The sequence below is a fragment of the Myotis myotis genome, unplaced genomic scaffold (assembly GCF_014108235.1).
Source record: "Myotis myotis isolate mMyoMyo1 unplaced genomic scaffold, mMyoMyo1.p scaffold_m19_p_9, whole genome shotgun sequence".
Taxonomy (NCBI): Eukaryota; Metazoa; Chordata; class Mammalia; order Chiroptera; family Vespertilionidae; genus Myotis; species Myotis myotis.
In genome coordinates, this window is record NW_023416401.1 from 22,229,605 (window position 1) to 22,252,103 (window position 22,499).

Here is a 22,499-nt window from a genome sequence, read left to right on the forward strand (position 1 = left end):
TTTATGTAGCCCTCATGTCTTTCTCTTATCCGGCTGCCATCACATCCTATAAATCTAAGAATGTTTCAAATCGGACCTCTCATCTCCATCCATGTGAGACACAGTCCAAAGGAGCCAGACAGGCCTGGTTTATATCCTGATTCTGCTACCTATGAGCTCTGGAACACAAGCACATACTTTTACCTTCTATGTCCCCCTTGCTTCCTCTTTGTAAGTGAAGATAATAGCCTTCATCTCTCAGAGCTCTTGCAAGAATTATGATACAGGTGTGAGTGCCCTGGCTGGTGTTTCCCAGTGGTTAGAGTATCAACCCAAACACCAAAGGGTCACAGGTTCGATTCCTGGCAAGGCCACAGGCCACATACTTGGGTTGCAGAATCATCCCCAGCCTCAGTCAGGGTGCATGTCTTCCCAGGGAAGGCAACCTATGGATGTGTGTGTCTCCCATCGATATTTCTCTCTCCCCGCCTTCCCTCTCTTCCTTCCACTCTCTCTGAAAATTAATAAAAAACTATATTTGGGTGAGGATTAATAAGCAAACAGAAAAAAAGATATGGGTGTGAGGGGTGCAACAACATGCCTGACACATAGCAAGTACACCACAGGCAATGGCTATTGGCTTTATCCTTGTGTCTTTTACCATAATTCAGTCCTTTGTTGGTTCTGGCTTGAAGTCCTACAAAAACCCTTCAAGCTCCCAGCCCTTAGTTCTTTCTCCTCTTCCATCCATCTCTAACATTATCAACAGAGTCAACATCCTCAAAAACAAATCTGTTCATGTCTCCTTAATTTAAAGAATTCCTACTTCCAATCAGAAGATTCTATTCCTATGCTGTTTGATACAACAGCCACTAGTCACATGTGGCTCTTCAGTAATTCAAGTGTGGCTTGTCCAAATTGAGATGTATGATAGGGTAAAATACACATTAGGTGTGAAGACTTAGTATGAAAAGGAGTGTAAAATATCTCAATAATTTTTTAATAGTACAGAGTTCTTTATTTAAAGAGGAGCAGAACAAATGCTGATCTGGTATCTTTTTTTAAAAAACAATTTTTACATTCTGCACACTGACATAGAGGTAAAAGAAAATGACTAAAACTTAAATATGAAAAATTTTTTTATAATGAAATCCACAATTTTATACATTTATCTTATCCACGTGTCACTGAAAAATCAGCAACTATTATGAAATACAACAAATTATATCAAAAAAGAACCCCAAAACTTTCATAACAAATTATATCAAAAAGCACCCCCAAAATTTCATATATATCCAAGTATGAAAAGTACTATATTCTTTTAAAAATATATATTTTTATTGATTTCAGAGAGGAAGGAAAAGAGAGACAGAGATAGAAACATCAATGATGAGAAAGAATCATTGATTGGCTGCATCCTGCAAGCCCCCTACTGGGGGTAGAGCCCACAACCTGGTCATGTGCCCTGTCTAGGAATCAAACTATGATCTCCTGGTTCATAGGTCGATGCTCGACCACTGAGCCACACCGGTTGGGCAAAAATACTGCATTCTTGATGTTTTCACGTCCTTCTCTTCTGTGTGCTCATGTATCACACATTGTTTCCTTGGATAAATGCATCCCCATACTTATTCTTCAGTTGTCCATTTACCTATTCTTCCCAAGACTATTTTTATGCAGCCATCCAGGCAAACCAGGCCCCTTCAAAAATCCACTCAAGAACTTAGTTTTACCACCACTGGTTTTCAGTGATTTGCTTTAAGAAGTCACTGAGGGTTTGTTTCCACAGACTCATTGTAACAATCCTGATCAGAAATCTCCTGGCTGGGACCTGGAATCCTCACTCTAGGGGTCCCACAAGCCTGGCTTCTGCCAACAATGGGATAAAACCCGATCTTGTATTTTTTAGATCAGCTTTTTAAATCAATATGTGTGGGGGGGCCACTGGCAAGCACATAGGGCGTTTTTAAATATGTCGGCTGAACCTAGGGTGCAGGCAAAGCCACACCCTGGAGGCGTTCCTAGCCCAAAGACAAGGACATCAATTAGTCTGACCTTTCCAGCCCAGGTGCTAGCTAGGGGGTGGATCTCACTAAGTCACCAGAAACTCAAGGCCTACCCAGATGTGATGTAACTTCCTGTTACTTCGAGTATAAATTAAACATGCGGTTCATCTATGAGAGGGCAGATGCCACACCCAGGCCCAGCTTTTCCCTCTATTTCTGTCTCAGTCTCGTTTTCCATTCTTCCTTAACCCTCGTCGCGTTCTACTCAAGATTCTTGAACCCCCACGTTCTCTCTTTCGGCGCTGGTCATGGGAAGAGAGAACATACCCCCATAAATATGCTTATATTTTTTGGTAGTTTCTAATTTTTTCTTAGTCCCTTTACTCATGCCTCCTTTCTTTCTTTCTTTTCCCATCTGAAATTCTATGGTCTCAGAAGGAGGGGGTTTTTTTTTAGAAGGAGGGGGTTTTTAAAAAAATATTGTGGCAAAATACATATAACATAAAATTTGCTCACTTAACCATTTTTAAGTGGACAGTTGAGTGGCACTTAGTACTTTCACATTGTTGTGTAACCATCACCACCATCCATCTCTAGATCTCTTTTCATCTTGCAAAGCAGAAATTCTGTACCCATTAAATAAGAACTCATTCCCTCTCATCCCAGCCCTGGAAACCACCATTTTGCTTTCTGTCTATGAACTTGACTATTCTAGGTACCTCATATAAGTGGAATCATACAGTATATGTCCTTTAGTGACTGGCTTATTTTACTTAGTATAAGTCTTCAAGGTTTAACCATGTTGTATCAATTTCCTCCCTTTGTAAGGCTGAATAATAGCCCATTATATTGTATATACCACATTTTATTTATTCATTCATCCATCAATGGCCACTTGAGCTGCTTCTATTTTTTGGCTATTGTGAATAATGCTGCTGTGAACCTAGCTGTACAAGTATCTCCTTGAGTCTTTGCTTTTAATTCTTTTGGATATATACCCAGAGGTAAAATTTCACCCAGAAGTGGAATTGCTGGATCAAATATTAATTCTATGTTCAACTTTTTGAGGACTGCCATACTGTTTTCATAGAAACTGTATCATTTTACATTCCTACTAAAAATGACAAGGCTTCCAATTTCTCCACATCCGTGCCAACATTAGTTATTTTCTGTTTCTTGTTTTTTATAGTAGCCATCCTAATGGGTGCGAGGGGGTATCTTGCTGTGCTTTTGATTTGCATTTCCCTAATGATTAGTGATGTAGAACATCTTTTCATGTGCTTATTAGTCATTTGTACAGCTTCTTTGGAGAAATGTCTATTCACGTCCTTTGCCCATTTTTAAATCAAGTTGTATTTGGTTGTTGACTTGTAGGAATTCTTTATATATTCTGGATATTAACACCTTATTAGATATATGATTTGCAAATAATTTCTTCCATCCTATAGGTCAACTTTCCACTCTACTGAATATGTCCTTTGAAGTACATAAGTTTTTAATTTTGATGTAACACATTGATCTATTTTTTTTTTCTTGCTGCCTTGTCTTTGGTATTATATCCAAGAAATAATTGCCAGATCAAATGTCATGAAGCTTTCCCCTTATCTTTTCTTCTAAGAGATTTATAGTTTTAGCTCTTACATTTAGGTCTTTATCTATTTAAAATTAACTTTTGTATATGGTGTAAGGAAAAGGGCCAACATCATTCTAAGTTGCCTATAGTTTCTGGGCACTAGTTGTTGAAAGGACTATCCTTTTCTTATTGAATCTTGTCAAATGTCATTTGACCGTATGTGTAAAGGTTTATTTCTGGGCTTTCTATTCTATTTCACTGGTATATATGTCCTCATTAATAATTTTTAACATTAATATATGTTGAAACAATATTTGGGATATATTGGATTAAATAATTCTTAAAATTAATTTCATCTGTTTCTTTTTACTTTGTCAATGTGGTTCCTAAAACATTTTAAATCATACATGTGGTTTACATTATATTTCTACTGGACAGAGTTGCTCTAGATCAGTGGTTCTCAATGTTTTTTTGGCCATGCCCCACCTAAACATCTCTAAAATCCTGATGCCCACCCTGTGACATATAATTCTTATTATTCAAAAAGTGACTTCCTATTCATGTGGAGGAAGCTTAAAAGGCCCATTAACTTGCTCTAAACAAGCTCCAAAGAACATGCCATCCATGAAAAAGAAAAATAAAAGAACGAAAGAACAGTTGAAGTACTGCGGAAGAAATCATTAAGAAATTAAAATAATAATAATAATAATTAGAAGAAGAAGAAGAAGAGATATGAAAAAATAGCAAATAAAGTTTCAAAACATATAATAGAGAACTGAAATGCATATATATTTATATACTGTATATGAGGCTCTAGAGCCATAAGAAATGCAAAAAATTCACTGTCAATTACTCATTCTTGAATTACCCCCCTTAAAAATCAAATTGCCTCCCTGTGGGGCATGTGAACCCACGTTGGGAACCACTGCTCTAGATGCTCTGAACTTGAGCCACCACGCAGTGTGAACAACTGACACCATGGGATTAAATGATAGTCTGCAAGCCGCCTTCTGTTTGTGTTACTACAGTGCTCAGGGAGCAGGAGAGTGGTGTGGTTGACAATTGAAACTCAGGTTTCAGTCTTCAAGACCTTTTCTGTCTAATACAGCAGCCACTAGCCACATATGCCTATTTGAGCACTTCAAATGTAGCTAGTGCAAATTGAGATGTAATATAAAGTTCAGACTAGATTTCAAAAAAACTTAGTAGAGCCCTAACCGGTTTGGCTCAGTGGATAGAGCATCAGCCTGAGGACTGAAGGGTCCCAGGTTCGATTCTGGTCAAGGGCATGTACCTTGGTTGCGGGCACATCCCCAGTAGGGAGTGCGCAGGAAGCAGCTGATCTATGTTTCTCTCTCATTGATGTTTCTAACTCTCTATCCCTCTCCCTTCCTCCCTGTAAAAAATCAATAAAATATATTAAAAACAAAAACAAAAAACTAAGTAGAGCCTGGCTGGTGTGGCCAAGTGGTTAAGCATTGACCCATAAACCAGGAGATCACAGTTCGATTCCTGCCTGGTCAGGGCACATGCCTGGGTTTCAGACTCGATCCCCAGTAGGGGGCATGCAGGAGGCAGACAATTTATTTTCTCTCATCATTGATGTTTCTATCTCTCTCTCCCTCTCCTTTCCTCTCTGAAATCAATAAAAACATATTTTATATATATATCAGCAATATGATTATTAAAACGACAATGATATATCACCTCACACCTGTCAGAATGGCTATCATTAACAAATCAACAAATGACAAGTGCTGGTGAGGATGTATCGAAAAGGGAACTTTGTACACTGCTGATGGGAATGAAGACTGGTGCAGCCACTGTGGAAAACAGTATAGAGTTTCCTCAAAAAATTAAAAATGGAACTGCCATTTGACCCAGTGATCCCATGTTTAGGAATATATCCTACAAAACTCGAAACACCAATCAGAAAGAATATGTTCATAGCAGCTCAATTTACAATAGCTAAGATCTGGAAACAGCCCAAGTGCCCAACAGTAGATGAGTGGATAAAAAAGTTGTAGTACATTTACACCATAGAATACTATGCCCATGTAAAAAAAGAAGGATCTCTTACCCTTTGAGACAGCATGGAGGGACCTGTAGAGTATTATGGTAAGCAAAATAAGCCAGTCATAGAAAAATAAGTATCACATGATCTCACTCATATGTGTAATCTAATGAACAAAATAAACTGATGAACAAAATAGATCCAGAGACACAGAAGCATGGAATAGACTGATGAATCTCAGAGGAAAAATGGGGGTGGGGAGTGGGTGGGGAGAGATTAACCAAGGAGCTTATGTGCATATATGCATAGACCATGGACACAGACAATAGCATGGTGAAGGTCTGGGAGGGAGAGATGTGGGGTGGAGGGGGGTCAATGGAAAAAAAGGGGGGCATCTGTAATATGTTTAATAATAAAGATTAATTAAAAATAATAAAAGTTTTAAAATAAACAAAATTTAATACAAAAAGTTTTGTAAAATATCTCATTAATAATTTTACTATATGTTGAAATGTTAACTTTTGATAGTTTGAATTAAATAAAATATATTATTAAAATTAAACTTATTTTGATTATTTTTTAGAGCAATTTTAGGTTCACAGCAAAATTGAGAGCAAGGTATAGAGATTTTGCATATCACCTCTGTTCCCACACATGCATAACCTCTCCTGTTGTCAACATCTCCTATGTGTGTCACATTTGTTACAACTGATGAACCTACATGAACACATCATTACCACCCAAAGTCTACAGTTTACATTATAACTCGTTCTTGATGTTGTACATTTTAAGGGTTTGGACCAATTTATAATGACATGTCAGCACCATTTTAGTATCATACAGAGTAGTTTTTAGTGCCCTAAAAATCCTCTGTGCTCCACCTATTCATCCCTTCCCACTCCTTAACCTCTGGCCACCATGATCTTTTTAATGTCTCAACAATTTTGCCTTTTCCAGAATGTCATACAGTTTGAATTCCAGAGTATACATAGCCTTTTGGGATTGGCTTCTTTCATTTAGCAATATGCATTTAAGGTTCCGCCATGTCTTTTCAAGGTTTGATAGCTCATTTCCTATTTATTTTTATTTTTTAAAATGTTGCTCCTAGAATTATAAAATGACATATGCAGCTCACATTATATTTCTGTTGGATACCTATTGGCTTGACACGGGCAGTTTTTCAGTCTGGCATCAGCCACTCAAGTTCATGCTTGGCTACACCTAGTTCACTGCATGCACCCTGACATACCAGCCTCCTTACCTTCATGTGTACTAGAGTCACCTCACAAGAGCCGCCTTTTTAAAAAATATATATTTTTATTGAACTCAGAGAGGAAGAGAGAGGGGGAGAGAGAGAGAAACATCAATGATGAGAGAGAATCATTGATTGGCTGCCTCCTGCACGCCCCCTATTGAGGATCGAGCCCACAACCCAGGCATGTGCCCTTGGCCAGAATCGAACCTGGGACCCTTCAGTCCGCAGGCCGATACTCTATCCACTGAGCCAAACCAGCTCGGGCATGAGAGTTTTCTTTAACTCCTTTATCCCTGAAGACTATTTCATGTTCAGACCCACATCAAATATGACATCTTCAAGGGAGCCTTTCTAAACTTCCACTGTACCTAAGTCACTCTTTATAGTACTCTGCACTCATTTTGTAATTTTTTTTAAGCACGTGTTTGACTTTCCCTCTGATTGTAGATTGTGAACTCCTTTAAGTAAAGAACCATGTTTTGTTTCAGTAGGCATTCATATATGTTGAGTGAATAATGAATGAAGGAAACACAACAAAATTCATATCCTCTAATAAGAGATAACACGTCCACTTAACAGTCAGCACAGAAAACGATCCTAAATGTAACAAACTAGGCTGCAAAAGTATATCAGTCAATAGCTAGATTACAAGCTAAAATTTGTGTTTTATGTTAAATCAATACCTTAATAATATTTATAAAGCATGTCACAATTAAGTGATAATAATTAGCTCCTTAATAGTTATTAGTAGATTCTGATTGCCTTGGAAATATGGGGATTGGCTACAGAAACTGGATGGTTAAAACAACCACATTCCATATCCATTAGCTGAAAGCCCAGATCCCACCAGAATAGAGGCACTAAAACTGAGCCTTTGATGTAGTTTCCAAAGAAAGCCACCAAGATGATGAAAGAGTTGGAAAATGAGATTTATGGGGAATAGCCACAGAACAGAGACAACTCTGCCTAGACAAGAGAAAAGGCCGAAGGGTGACTTAATAACCATCTTCAATCATTGTTATTATACAGATGATGGTGACCAGATGGTCTCCATTTCCATCAAAGAAAGAATACTGAAAATGGACTTAAGCTGCAGCATAAGAAAAGTCTAGTTTTAAAGAAAAAACTTAATGGCTAAGAACTAGTACACAGTTAAACACACCCAAGGAGTATGTAGTGGCCACTTCCAAATGCTTTTATCATGCTAAGAAGGCAGCAAATGGATAGAGTGTGGTTAGGCCTTCACAATCCTCTGTTGAGGGCATATCCTCAACTGGCTAATCTTCAAATGAATCAAGTAACATACAACCATAGGAATGGAAAAGAACTAAAGATATGAAAGTTGAAACACAGCACCCTCTGGTGTACATAACTGTCTTTCAAACAAGGAAGATTCTTGATATATATCAGTATTTCTCAAAATATAAGGTCCAAACCATGATAGAATCAAGAGAAATATATATATACCAAGCTGGCCCTAGTGTTCATTTAGTTGCTTCATCCATCTTTATCAGGCATGTACTATGCATTTTCCCCTTTGGTACCAGGAAGGCTCTTACACAAGAAACCTCACTTCTGTAAACATTAAATATGGCTGCTTCCCCATCACTTTTTGAATGTTGCATTCAGCTGGCACATAAACATTTCATGCTGAGGCATGACAATGCTATCCACCAGGTAAGTTCAATTTTGTCCTGCATTCAGAAGTACATTATATACAAAAGTTAGGGGACATGTGAATTGGATGCTCTTTCGACATGTCCCCCTCTCTGTCGTAGTGTATAGAGCCCTTCCTTACCAATCTGGATCTCTTTGTCTCCTGAATGCCAGCAGCCATTCTTCTAGGTTATGTGCTTAAAAATTCCTCCATCTACCTTTCTTTTATTTTTAAATACAAAAGACATTCCACCAGCTCAAAAAGTCTGAGAATCAATCAAGAATGTTTTGCATTCCTCTCCATATCTTTAGTCATCTTGGTTCTGGGTGGGAGCTTCATTTAAGTGACACACATACTTCACTCATGTGACTCACTACAGTTAAGCAGCTGCTGCGTCCTAGATAAACACAACACAGGCCCTGTGTCTGAGATTCACAGTCCAGTGGGGGAGACAGAGATACAGGTGAAAATAGATAAGTTGAAACTCAGAGCTCTATGTACTAACAGAGGAAAAGTAAAGGGCAGTGAAAACACCAGAGAAGAACTATCTTGGCTCAGGACATCCGGGCAAGACATAAATCCTGTGGGAGCAGGTCTTAAGGCTGAGAAGATTGTCTAGGCAGAGGACACAGAAGCACACAACATTCTAGGTGTAAATACCTCAAGGCCTAAAAAATAAAGAATGGCCTCTGGCACATCACCATTTGGGACACTTCCTTCGGTCCCAGAAGTCTCCTTGAGGAGACATGAGAGACACCTACACAACCTGACTCCTACACATAATGTAGAGAACACACCCAAGTGGCATCCAACAAACAAAACAAAGCAGACCAGACCCTGGTCCGAGGGAGGTGAGAACAGGCTGGAGTGGAGAGCACTAGGAGGCCAGCAGTCTGGCTGGGAAGCTCAAGCAGGTATTCCTCTAACATCGTCCTTGCCAGCTAATCAGCAGCCTTGCCCTGTGCCCATCTCCCTTGTAGCACTGCAGACAATGCACTAACTTGGGTACCATCTTCCCCTTCCACATGACGATGGGCTGAGGCTAAAGATGTCTCTCTTTATCACTATGCCTCTATCACTTAACATATATGCAGCTCACACAAATTTAATGAACAAGCTAAGTGATTAGTTCATATGCATGACTAGGATTTAAAAGAGCAGAGCCCTGGACCTGTAAATCCCTAACACCTTCCTCTATCTACTTCCCTTTGTTTTGTTCTTCCTTATAAGCTATCCATCTTCCTCTGGTTCATGCTTTCCTATCTTTTCACTTTCTCTTAAATCAACTCCTACCCTCTAATTAGAGAAAGGTGGCAGATACTCTTGTCCCCAGCTAAGAGTGACCTATGGCAAAATGAAACAACCAAGCCAAAGAGGCAACAAGGAATTGGCTTCTCGCGTACTCAGAAGAATGTAAGATTGCTGCCTCTACAGGGAAAAAGAGAAACCCAACCTCATTACAGAGCAAAAATAGGTCACTGCTTGAATACAGCCCTTTCGGTCACTGGCAGCAAACGCTTTTTGCTTCTGACTCCAGTGTCACAAGAAAGTGGCAGCACAGTCTTAGAATAAGATCTCCATAGCCAGCTGGCCACCTCAGCCTGGCCTTCCCACAGACATTCTAGAAGCAGCATGCAGGGCCAGGCAACTGCTGGGGAGCCCAGTGAGCCTTTGTCACTGGTGACATGAAATACCAGCATTCATGTTTTGTTTTGAACCAACTGGGTGACAATTCAAGGTTGTCCTTAAAAGAAGTCTCTCTCCTTTGCATTCAGCTATACTTTATTTAGGAGGAAAGAAGTGAATAGAGCTCAGCTAGCTTGCTTATATCTATGTAGAGCCAGCAGCAGCCTCTTTTGCATGAGTTACAACTATGAATTATTATAATGTTTTTCTTGCAGCAAATCTGTGTGTGCATAGCTGAGAGGGATGTCAAAATTGTGTTTCTATGTCAAAACTCTGCTGTATTGCTCAAAAAAAAATAGGCTGAGAATTACTGATCAAGAATCAGTGCTACACTGCTGGTGGGAATGCAGACTGGTGCAGCCACTGTGGAGAACAGTATAGAGTTTCCTCAAAAAACTAAAAACGGAACTCCCATTTGACCCAGTGATCCCACTTCTAGGACTATATCCCAAGAAACTAGAAACACCAATCAGAAAGGATATATGCACCCCTATGTTCATAGCAGCACAATTTAAAATAGCTAAGATTTGGAAAGAGCCTAAGTGCCCTTCAGCAAATGAGAGGATTAAAAACCTGTGGTGTATCTACACAATGGAATACTATGCTGCTGTAAAAAGGAAGGAGGCACTCCTACCATTTGCAACAGCATGGATGGTCCTGGAGAGCATTATGCTAAGTGAAATAAGCCAGTCAGAGAAAGATAAATATCACATGATCTCACTCATTTGTGGAATATAATGAACAACATAAACTGATGAACAAAAACAGATCCAGAGACAGAGAAGCATTGATCAGACCATCAAACCTTAGAGGGAAGGTAGGGGAGGGTGGGGGTAAGAGTGAGAGATCAACCAAAGGGCTTGCATGCATGCATATAAGCATAACCAAGGGACACAGACACTAGGAGGGTGAGGGTATGAGTGGGGGGCGGGAGGGAGGGACAATGGGGGGATAAAGACACATATATAATACCTTAATCAATAAAGAAAGGGAAAAAAAAGAATCAGTTGTAGAATAGAAAAGGCAAGGAAACAGGCATTTGAACAATATGTTTTATTAGCAAATAGCATCCTATATAATAAAACCCTAATATTCAAATCAACCGAACGGTGGAACAACCGATCATTATGATGCACACTGACCACCAGGGGGCAGACACTCAATGCAGGAGCTGCCCCCTGATGGTCAGTGTGCTCCCACAGGGCGAGCGCCACTCAGCCAGAAGACCTGAGCCAGGCTCTCGGTTGGTGAGCACAGCGGCGGTGGTGGGAGCCTCTCCTGCCTCCACGGCAGCGCTAAGGACTCCTTTGGGGATGTCCACCTGCCCCGCAGGGAGCGGGCCTAAGCCAGCAGGTGGACATCCTCCGAGGGGTCTCGGACTGCAAGAGGGTGCAGTCCGGGCTGAGGGGGGCCCCCCTCCCCCAGTGCACAAATGTCAAGCACTGGGCCTCTAGTATTTCATAATAGCAATGATTAACATTTATTAAACATAAGGTTCCAAAGGGCTCTGGTAAAGTAATTCTAAGAAAGAGGTTCCAGAATGGTCTATTGATATGTTCTTCTATAAAAATAGGCCTGGCTCATATAGTGTCTGGTGTACATCTTTTCTCTAGATGCAAGATCTCTGAGGTAGGGCTCAGCGCCAGACTATTCTGTTTCTGCAATCATGATATGCACACTGTGGGTATATACATCAATTACACCTGCAGTGTTCTGCTTTACTAGCAAAAAAAAGGGAGCTATGATTACAAGGTTCCCATCCAGTACCCATTTTGTTGCATGGGATTTAGTATCAAGTTTGGGTCCCTTGATACTAAAGCACTCAATACCCAGAATGTGTTTGCATGTGTGTAGAACTCATAGGTACAGAGTTTGAAAAGTTAAGCTGAATCTTAATGTAGCCATCTAAACAAAATTAATTAGAATTTATTTTATAACAGGGATTGAGATAAGGCTAAATAGAAAAGAAATGGGTGATAAGTAGTTTAGAGAAAGGGAGAGAGAGAAAGAAAGTAAGAGGAGGAAAGATAAGGGGGAAGAAGGAAACACTTACCTAAGCAATGGCTTCACTACCAAAAACATTTTTGAAGAAATGAGAATGATGCTTTTAATATCTGTTCATTGTAAAAACACATAACAGAAACCTATAAATTCAGTAGTTTTACCTAAATTTGTATTTCATGAAGCAAAACCTTCAGATAAATATGAAAAATATTAATACGTAGGCAAGAAATACATAAGTAATTGATGCTTTGCCAAAATGGAGCTCTCTAACCCCTTTCCCCCCTCCAAGGTAGAAGCTTGGTCCACAGATCAGAATCACTAAAGTACACAAAATAAAAGGAAATGTATCTCCATTTGAATTCTAAGGTACAAGTAATGAAAATCAATTCAAAATGGCTTACATAATAAAGTGGGTTTACGGGCATACGTAAGTGGAAAGTCCATAGGTGGGGTCTGATTCAGTTGCTTTATAATGAAAGCAAGGGCCTGTGTGTTTTTTTTGTTTTTCTCTGTTCCGTTAGCTGCCTCCTAGGGGTAGCTTTCCTAATCACTGCAAGATGCGACAGCAGTCCCAGGCTTCACGTCCCCACCATCCAGGACGGAGAGCGGGTTGATTTTGCGAAGACCTCTTAAAACACCGAGGAGCCTTCTTCCCAAAGTCCTCAGCAAACATTCTGACGGCCTGAACTGGGTCACACAGGCCAGCCCTAAACTAACTGACTGCTAGTCAGCCCTAGACGCTAACTGCTACTGGGTTAATCATTGTGGCAACATGCAGGAGTTATCTGATTGAGTTTAGACAATCAAGACCCATCCTGGAGCTGAGGGTGGGACCAATCCTTCTCTATCAGAAGACATACACACTGTCTGTCTGCTATGGAAGGGAGGCGGGAATAGAAGAGATGTTGGGATGGGGACAATTATAATGTCCTCCACACCTCACCTGGTACTGAATTTGACTCAGATCTCCAGTATCAAGGGCAAATATGGAAGTGCATTTTGAGTGACACTTGATCATTTAACAAAGACTGATGTTTATTCTTACATAGAGGCAAATTTTCTTGGAGGTAAACTCAAGGAGAAATAGGTCTTGGAACTCTATGTGAGGGAAAATAATCTAATTTACTGTAAAGAGCAGGCACTGACTTATCTTAGACTCCTTCTTATATACCAAATTTCTAAAAATGAGCTCGTCCTCACATGATGAGTTAGTTGGGTGAGCCCAGTGAATGCTAATGTCCAATGGATCATTTGCCATCTATCTCCTGCCTCTGACCCATGACTTACTAATGTAGTATTTCTTCATTCTTTAGCTGCTGACAAAAATGGAAGGCCAATAATATTTCTGCAGTCCTTAGGACATAGCTGTCCCAAAGATGGAATTAGTTTTCTTTGATGTGCACAGACTTCCTCTCTGTTCTAAAAATAAAGCTATATGTAGGAAGTACGTTTGAAATTCTCTGGGCAAATCCAAGATGGTATTTGCACTGTTGGATATTTATATGGTTTTTATAACCCAGCTCTAGGAGTATATGAACATTGCCTTTGCCCACAGGATCAATAGTCACTAATCTCTAACAGTGTGGAAAAAGGTAATATAATGTCTGAACAAAATGTAATACTACTCCCTCTGTGCTGGTCTCCATGTACCAGGAAGTCATGGCAGTGAATGGATGCAGTGTCCCTCTAGTGCAGTGGTTCTCAACCTGTGGGTCGCGACCCCTTTGAGGGTCAAACAACCCTTTCACCGGGGTCGCCTAAGACCATCGGAAAACACATATATAATTACATATTGTTTTTGTGATTAATCACTATGCTTTAATTATGTTCAATTTGTAACAATGAAATTGGCGGTCACCACAACATGAGGAACTGTATTAAAGGTTCGCGGCATTAGGAAGGTTGAGAACCACTGCTCTTCTGCCTCAGCAGCCCCTTACAAAGCAGCTGACTTTTTATTACTTCGGGTCAGGGCAGACTGCCCAAACTTCCGGGCATGGCTCTAGGGCCCCAGTGTTCCAAGAGCGGTAGAAATATCTCCTTATAAAACAGTGGGCAGTCAGAAGTGTACGGGATTTCCTCTGCTTCCATGGGATTAGGGGAAAGTCTCAACACTCCAGTACTTCTCCAGTGAATAGGATGTGCTACTGGCCTGGTGCTCATCCTTGTAAGGTGTAATGGTGAGGTGCTATCTGGAATTAAGATTGCTACCAAGAGTGTAATGGGAAAGAACTCTGTTTTCAGGGTTACATCGGGGACCCTGGATTCATTTTTCAGTTTCAACCCACATTTGACTGACCACTATGTGCCAGGTTCTGTGCTAACAAATCCTCATAGCTTCAAACAATTCTAGAAAATGGATATTTTTACCTCTATCTTACCTGTGTGGAAGCAAAAGCTCAGCAAGGTTATATATCTATTGTCATAGAGCTGGAATGTTATATTTGGGTACCAGACTGAACTCTCTTGATGTTTATTCCACACTGTGCCATTGACTCTCCTAGTGCAGTGTTTGGGGCCTTAGAACATCCTATCTAATAAAAGAGAAACATGGTAATTAGCGTACAACCGCTACCCTTCCCATTGGCTAATCAGGGTGATATGCAAATTAACTGCCAGCCAAGATGGCGGCCGGCAGCCAGGCAGCTGGAAGCTAACATGAGGCTTGCTTGCTTCAGTGACGGAGGAAACCAACGTTCCCCGCCTGCCTTGCCGGCCTCTGAGCCTGCAGTTTGAAACACTGTAACAAATACAGAAGCTAAACAAAACCCCAGAAACCTGCTTTCAGCAAGCCGGAATCTAAGAGCTGGAGTTATACATTGTTTCGATTATAGAACCCAAACAAACCAGATACCTGCTTTCAGCAAAAATGAGGCCTAAGAGCTGGAGCCTCAGAACTAAAGCTGGCCCAGAATAGAAACAAAAAGAAAAAAAAGGAGCGATTGGGAGCTTCCGTCACCCACCAGCCTGAAAACAGCCCTCAGCCCCGCACCCAAGACTGGCCAGGCACCCCAGTGGGGACCCCCATCCTGAAGGGTGTGTGACCAGCTGCAAACAGCCATCATCCCTCACCCAGGCTGGCCAGGCACCCCAGTGGGGACCCCCACCCTGATCAGGACACCCTTCAGGGCAAACCAGCTGGCCCCCACATGTGCACCAGGCCTCTATCCTATACAGTAAAAGCGTAATATGCCTCCCAGCACCAGGATCAGTGGAGCCGTGAGGCCTCCCGGCACCGGGATCAGCGTGACAGGAGGCAGAGCCCAAACCCCCTAATCGCCCTGCGGCTCTGTGACAGGGGTTGGGCCCACAACCTCCCTATCGGCCCTGCTCTGTTCATGACAGGGGAAGGCGCCCCAACCCCCTGATCAGCCCTGCTCTGTGCCTGATAGGGGGGAGCTCCCCAACCCCCTGATCGCCCTGCGGCTCTGTGTGTGACAGGGTGCAGGGCCCCAACCCCACCCCCCCACGGGCCATGCTCTGTGTGTGATGGGGTAGAGCCATAACCTCCCCATGGGCCCTGCCCTGAGTGTGAGAGTGGCGGCGCTCCAACCCCCTGATCGGCCCTGCTCCGTGGGTGATAGAGGGCGATGCCCCAACCGCCCCCCACAGGCCCTGCTTTGTGTGTGACGGGGTAGAGCCATAACCTCCCCATCGGCCCTGCCCTGAGTGTGACAGGGTGCGGCACCCCAACCCCCTGATCCACCCTGCTCTGTGTGTGACAGGGGGCGGTGCCCCAACTCTCCTAACGGCCCTACTCTGTGAGTGACAGGGGGGAGCTCCCCAACCCCCCTGATGGGCCCTGCTCTGTGAGTGACAGGGGGCAGCGCCCCAACCCCCTGATTGGCCCTGCTCTGTGCGTGACAGGGGGTAGCGCCACAACCTCCCCATCGACCCTGCCTTGAGTGTGACAGGGGGCGGTGCCCCAACCCCCCAATCAGCCCTACCCTGAGCGTGACTGAGGGAGGCATCGCAACCTCCTGATCCGCCCTGCTCTGTGCATGACAGGGGCGGCGCCCCAACTCCCCAATCGGCCCTGCTCTGAGCCCGACCAGGGGCTGCACCTAGGGATTGGGCCTGCCCTCTGCCACCCGGGAGCAGGCCTAAGACAGCAGGTTGTTATCTCCCGAGGGGTCCCAGACTGCGAGAGGGCACAGGCCGGGCTGAGGGATCCTCCCTTCCCCCCACCCTCCCCAGTGCACAAATTTTTGTGCACCGGGCCTCTAGTCTATATAATAAAAGCCCAGCGACCATTACAGCAGAACAACCAGAATGACCTGTCACTCTGATACACACTGATCACTTAGGTGCAGACGCTCAACACAGGCGCTAGGAGCTGCCCCCTGATGGTCAATGCATTCCCACAGTGGGAGCGCTGCTCAGCCGGAAGCCATGCTCAGGGCTGGCGAGCACAGTGGCGGTGGTGGGAGCCTCTCCTGCCTCTGAGGTAGCAGCTAAGGAGCAGCGAGTCAAGCGAGTCAAGCAGTAAGCAGTGAGCAGCTGGGCGGTTAGGAGCGAGGGGTCCCGGATTGCGAGAGGGTGCAGGCTGGGCTGAGGAACTCCCCCTCCCACGAATTTTGTGCATCAGGCCTCTAGTTATTATATAAGTGGATGTGAATGGTCATCCTCATTATAGTTAAGCTCTTACTCTGCTCTCAAAAGAGATAGAATAAATTAGGTTAAAGGGGGCTATTGGAAGGCAGAGGGTGTTAAGTGTTGCAATGAATGAACACAAGAGGTTTGGAACCCTAGGGTGAGGATCAGCTCTACTGGACTAGGGACAAGGAAAGACTTCAGACAGGTGAAACCATCCTCTGGGGAGGAAGAGCTTTTGAGGGTAACAAGAGCCCCCCAACACAGACATGGAAGCAGGCAAGCACATAGAAGGACATATGGGAAATCTCTTATATCAGGGTTTCTCATCCCTGTATTGACATTTTAGACCAGATAAATCTTTGTTCAGGGGCCGAAACCGGTTTGGCTCAGTGGATAGAGCGTCAGCCTGCGGACTGAAAGGTCCCAGGTTCGATTCCGGTCAAGGGCATGTACCTGGGTTGCGGGCACTTCCCCAGTGGAGAGCGTGCAGGAGGCGGCTGATCGATGTTTCTCTCTCATAGATGTTTCTAACTCTCTATCTCTCTCCCTTCCTCTCTGTAAAAAATCAATAAAATATATTTAAAAAAAAAAAATCTTTGTTCAGGGGAGGGAGGGGCTGTGCATTATAGGAAATTTAGCAATGTACCTCACCTTTATCCACTAGGTGCCACTAGCACATCTCACCCATCCCCTTGTTGTGACAATTAAAAAAGACTCCAGACATTTGCCTTAGACCAGTGGTTCTCAACCTTCCTAATGCTGCGACCCTTTAATACAGTTCCTCATGTTGTGGTGATCCCCCAACCATAAAATTATTTTCGTTGCTAATTCATAACTGTAATTTTGCTACTGTTATGAATTGTAATGTAAATATATGATATGCAGGATGTATTTTTATTGTTACAAATTGAACATTATTAAAGCATAGTGATTAATCACAAAAACAATATGTAATTATATATGTGTTTTCCGATGGTCTTAGGCGGCCCCTGTGAAAGGGTCGTTCGACCCCCAAAGGGGTCGCAACCCACAGGTTGAGAACAGCTGCCTTAGAGGAAGATGTGTGTGTCAGCAACTGGGGCCTGGCTGGATGTGGGGCTGGGAAGACTAGTGTAAGAAGGAGAGTCCGCGAACCCCAGACAGGAGAGGGAACAACGTGTGCCCCGGGTGCCCTTTCATCAGCTCCCTCAGCTATGGACTCAGATAACATTAGGACAAATGGAGCCAAAGGTGATCCCGCAATGGGGTCTACTGGAAGAATGCCCAGCAGGATCCTGGCTGGGAGTAAAATGTCCACAGCAGGAGAGAAATGACTCTAGGCCTAGGCCATTTGGAAAGGGCAAACTCTTAGTCTCTTTTCTCCTTTCAGTAAATTGAAGCAAGAGAGGAAGACACGGGGAATGCTACAGGAGCCGGAAACTTCCAAACCTATTTGGGAGGGTTTGAGGGGACCTGGATTAGGAAAAGTGCTGAGTGGACATGTGTCTAGGACTACAGTGTCACCCTTTCCTCCCACTCCTGCACCTCTCATCCTCAGCCTGCTTGCTGTTGCCAGGAAAAGTGGACAGGAATTGGGATACTTACTCCTGGGAGGCTGGAAGGAAAAAGGAGAAAGGGGTGAAAGTGAGAGAATTTTGAGGTTCAAGAGAAGTTCTGACAAGAGTTTACAAAGGGGGCCTTGTTGCTCAGTAAAGAGAATAAAAAGTACACCTGGGCCTGGGGGTTTGAGGACAGTAAAGAAGCAGAGAAATGCATATTCTGGGTAGGGTGCACCACATGACCATTCACTCTGTTTTAGAGCTTCTTATCTACAAATGGTGTGGATATTATCATCTTTTTATAGTAGAGGAATATAAGGTATAGGGAGGCAAGTAATTTGTTTGTTGACAGACAAGGGACCTCCCAGTATGACCACAGGCCCCAGGCATGGTTGGCAGTTCCTCCCTGCTGTGCCTCCTCTGGGCTCCAGAGAGCACAGCTTCCTGCTCCAGGTGAGCCGTAGTTGCTTGCTTGTCTGTCTGCTTCACTAGAACAGACGGTCAGGGCTGTGTTTTGGGCTCTGGGTCTCCAGCATTTCCTTATGTGCCAGGTCCAGCCCCCAGAGCCACAGAGGAAGCAAGTAAGAGTTAATACCGAGGAGAACAAAGGCCCGGCCAAGGCCCAGCTGTGTGGATTTACAGCAGAACTAATGAGCACACCCAGTTACATAAGTGCTTCTCCCACTCTGCTCAGCAGCCACTCGAGCAAAGCAGGGCTCTTTCTTCCCTGTGCTATATATAATCTCTGTTTTGGCAGGAAGCATGCTACAGTTCCACAGCTCTGTTATAATAGATAGTAATTTTTTCTTCAAAGCCTAACAATTGTTTGTTGTTGTTGTTGTTTTTACTATTGATGCCACAAAGTAATACTTCAGACTTAGCTTAAGATTTAGATACTTTCCCCACATTTTCAGCATTTTTCTATCTCAAAAAACACTTTTTTTTTTTCCTAGTTCCATTTTCAGAAGCAAAGGAAGGGTGAAATGAGATGCTGAAGAGAAGCTTGCCACATTCCATAATTATAGACTTTGATGCTGAAACCTCAAGGCTCCAATCTTAAATGGGATAGTATTTCCCTTTGGTAACTAAATAGGGACTGATCCATTGACCAGAAATATATTTTTGATACAGAGTAGGTCACGTTTGTTTTTTGGTTCTTTCCCATCTGTCCCCTAGGCCCTAATCCTGGAATTCATGACCCCATGAGCATAGAATGAATATTTCATAGGAAGAATCACTCCTTTGTCCTAGGACTTGTTTGAAGGTGGTTTTTGCTTTAATAAATGTCTTTTGGAGCCCTGGCCAGGTAGCTCAGTTGATCAGAGCATCGTCCTGATATGCCAAGTACACGAATCAACCAATGAGTACATAAATAAGTGGAACAACAAATCGATGTCTGTCTGTCTGTCTGTCGCTCTCTCTCCCTATCTTCCTCCTTCCTTCTAAAATCAATAAAAAGCATATCCTCAGGTGAGGGGGGGAAATAGTTTAAAAGCACACATTCACTAAAAATTACCATATTAACTAAAAGCTTTCTAATTCCTGAAAGTCATAGTTTGTTATTCTATAAACTGTTATATACACACTTAGTTGAACATTAAAAAATTATACATATTTAAGTATATGCAGTCATTTATACTTTTTGCTAATTTGGTTGGGCCCTCCCCCACACCAATTTTTCTGAAATGGTGAACTACTAATCATGTATTTGACATTTTCATGGGATGTCAGGTTAAGAAGAAAAAGAAAAATAGGCTTTAAAAATATGAATTGTATCAGCATTAATAGTAAAATCTAAGTATTAGATTAGTATTAGCAGTATTTGTAGGCATAGCTCTTAGAGAGTATTAAGACATTTTGAGACTTGCTAACACTAGTCGGCTCAGATGTAGCAAGTGCTGTTCAAAGTGGCTTGTCACAATGGTTGAAGTCAGATAAAACTGAGTTCCATCCCTGACCTGGCAACTTCCCAGTGCAGGTCACTGGGTCTTGGATGAAGTATTTAACCTTCCACAGCTCAGAATTCTCTATTTCAAACTGGGAATGGTATCAGTGTACACAGTGTAAGGTTCACTGTGAAAAGAAAATAAGATAGTATATGTGAAAGCATCCTTGTGGGGCATATTGAGAGTTAAGCAGAAGTCTTGGGCTTCCTGCCTCCTTCCTGGCCCCCTGCAATCCTCATTCACCTTTGTGGACCCTGTGCAAGGATCTGAACACTGTCCTCCTCTCACATGCAACTGTGGCTGTGACTTCAGTGACTTCTACTGCCTGTAAACACACACACACTTTTCCTCATACAGTCCCCTGCATCACAACCACATGTCTTTTCAAAACACACAGATCATTGTCTTAGTGATTCCTTGAAGGATAAACTCTGCCCACTTTAGCCTGCTGTCAGGTCCTCAGTCCGGTGCTTTCTGAGCTCCTGGCTCTTTACAAACCCTCGTCTTCCTACCTTGCCTCGCCCAGGCCATGCCCCTGTTTCAAGTCCTAACACAGCCCCCAAAGCCCACAGCATAAACTTCAAACTGCTTTAAGTGGCATTTGAGACACATGGTATCCAGTCCCTGTCCCTCTCGTTTCACTGTCCACCACCCCTTTCCTTCCATACTTTATACCCAAGCAATTATACTTACAGGCTTGGAACTCCCATGCTGTCTCCTCACTCGTCCGTCAACTTACATATGCTCCTCTCTTTGCCCAGAATATCTTCTCCTCTCATCTAGTTGGCAAACTACGTAGACAGTCTTTACACTTCACTCTAATGACTCCACTTCTGTGACTGTCTGTAAAGTACCAACTCTGTGTCTTGTACATTCTAGTTATCACACTTGCCATACTGTAATTATGTTTCATGTTTTCTTATAATTCACTAGACCACCATAAGTGTCTTTTGGGGGGGATGGACCCAGGGCTCAGTCTTATACAGAGCAGTCACTCAGGAAATGGTTGTACTGTTGAACAGAAGAAGCTTCCAGCCTAGAGGGAATGTGGGAATGCGTGCTACAACAGCAGTCTGCGACTGTGAGATGGCAGAGGGAGAATTCTACCACATCCCCACTTAAAATGTTAAAATGTCGGGGACAGCTAGAACTCAGAAAAAGAAACCCTTTAGGTGGTTACAACTCTAATAAGTCAATTACATTTACCTAAAGTCCATGGAACTCAAAAACTGTATTTTTCTTCCCCAAGTGTCTTTTTTTATAAAGTTTCCTGTTCTGTGGAATGATCGTGGGCAATCACTTTTGCAGTTTTTGGTGATGCCAGTTTATGGCTATGTTTTTCTGTTCACTGAACTGGCTCATTTCTTCAGGAGAACAAACTGTTCTGCGCTGAAGCAGGAATTGGCTGGGTTCTAACAAAAAGATTCCCCCCACCCCCTCTCCCCGACAGTGTTTTTGCAAAAGACCCAAGTCAATTTATAGCCAAGTAACAAAAGGTCAGAAAGGTTAGTCAAGCAATGGGCGTAATTCCTGTGTGTCACAGCCAATAAAGGAAATGGGTGGGAATAAATAGTATGCAATATTAACCTGAAATTATTTGTGCAAAACTATTATTGTAAACTATACAAAGGGACCCATGGCTTCCAATATAAAGAATTTCCCACTCTGATATTTTTAAGGCACATTTACTGTGGAAGAACTGAGATGACCTCGAATTTCTCATCTGTAAGTGGAAAATGTAAAAAAAAAACTTTTCACACTAATTTATGAAAAATCTTGGTCATTGTTTTACAGCCCTGAAATAGAAATGGTCACATAAAAATTAAATATTTCATAGTTAAATCACAGTTAAATACAATTTACATGGTGGAATTTAATATAAAATATTTGCCAAAGAAAACTGACCAAAGGGATACCCTAAGAAAAGACTCTATAAATATGTTTTAATCACACTGAAAGTGTGACAACTACTGCATTATTCAACGAGCATAACAACAAGAAGAAATGCCTGCCTTTGAAGCAGATATAAAGAACTGACATCACCAGCCAAGCAAGCAGATGAATAACAGCCTGTACTGGGCAGCCAACCAGGCCTGTGGAGTAAGGAAGCCTTTCAGAATCCAAGGCTATTGGAAGCAACCCCTACTCCCACCCAACCCTAGTCGTGATGTCTACAGTACTCACCATTTAAAACAACCTAATCATCCAAAAGATGAATGGTTAAAGAGAACACTGTCATGGTTCA

General features: G+C 42.6%; 1 protein-coding gene and 1 pseudogene across 9 annotated transcripts in view; both read right to left on the minus strand.

The window, feature by feature from the left end:
* The window catches only part of ZHX3 (zinc fingers and homeoboxes 3), a 126,833-nt gene that overhangs the window by 31,352 nt on the left and 72,982 nt on the right, over nucleotides 1–22,499 (minus strand). The gene's annotated exons all lie outside the window — the stretch shown is intronic.
* Nucleotides 1,395–3,118, minus strand: LOC118662892 (annotated as a pseudogene).